The following is a 1,134-nucleotide window of genomic DNA, read 5'->3' as shown; positions in this document are numbered from 1 at the left end:
AGAACAGTTTTAATCCACACAACTACTCCCAGTATCTGTAGTCCTTAGGATCAATCCAGCTTTCAACTTCTAGAAAGAGTTTGGATACACAGATTTCCAGAAGCTCCCTGTGATCCTGGCCTCTAACAAGCCTTTAGTTGGAAGCCTACACAGCAAATAAAAAATAAGACTCCTCAACCCCAAATAAGAGAGACAGCAATTTCTGTGCCTTCGCCCTTACCTTTCTCTAGTGATAAATCCCTGAAATCTTTCATTGGAAGGAGGATGGGTACCTTGCCGTGCTGAACTGGAAGCTCAATGGTTACCTAATGAATGAATCCAAGGAGATCCGCATCAACACATCATAATCAGACTGTCAAATGTTATGGACAAAGAGAGGATACTGAAAGGACAAGGGGAAAGCAAATCATTACATATGAGGGAGACGTAATAAGACTATCAATGGATTTTTCAGCAGAAACCTTGGAGGCCAGAGGGGACTGAGATAATATAGTCAAAAAGCTAGAAGAAAAACAACTGTGAGCCAAGAATATTATACCCAGCAATCCTATTTTCCAAAAGTGAAAAACAGATAAAAACCTTTCTAAAAAAAACAGAAGATGAGGGACTTTATCACTGCTAGCTCTGCCTTGTAAGAAATGCTAAAAAGATTCCTTCAAAATAACAGAAACGGTCACTAAATAGCAATAGGAAAATATATAAAAATAAAAAAAAACTCACTGGTAAAACTATACACTGAAAGAAGTAAAACACACTTATACATGAAAGGAAGAAATGAAATTGTATCTGTATGCTGATTACATAATCTTATACATAGAAAATCCCATCAACTCCACTGAATAACTGTTATAACTGATTTTAAAAATTCAGTAAAGGTGCAGGTTACAAAGTCATTACACAAAATCAATGGTGTTTCTATATGCTAACGAGAAACTATCCATAAAACAGACTAAGAAAACATCTTATTTGGCCGGGCGCCGGTGGCTCAAGCCTGTAATCCCAGCACTTTGGGAGGCCGAGACGGGCGGATCACGAGCTCAGGAGATCGAGATCATCCTGGCTAACACGGTGAAACCCCATCTCTACTAAAAATACAAAAAACTAGCCGGGCGAGGTGGCGGGCGCCTGTAGTCC

The sequence above is a fragment of the Colobus angolensis genome, unplaced genomic scaffold (genome assembly GCF_000951035.1).
Source record: "Colobus angolensis palliatus isolate OR3802 unplaced genomic scaffold, Cang.pa_1.0 Scaffold5, whole genome shotgun sequence".
Classification (NCBI taxonomy): Eukaryota; Metazoa; Chordata; class Mammalia; order Primates; family Cercopithecidae; genus Colobus; species Colobus angolensis.
Note: the sequence above shows the minus strand (reverse complement) of the source record.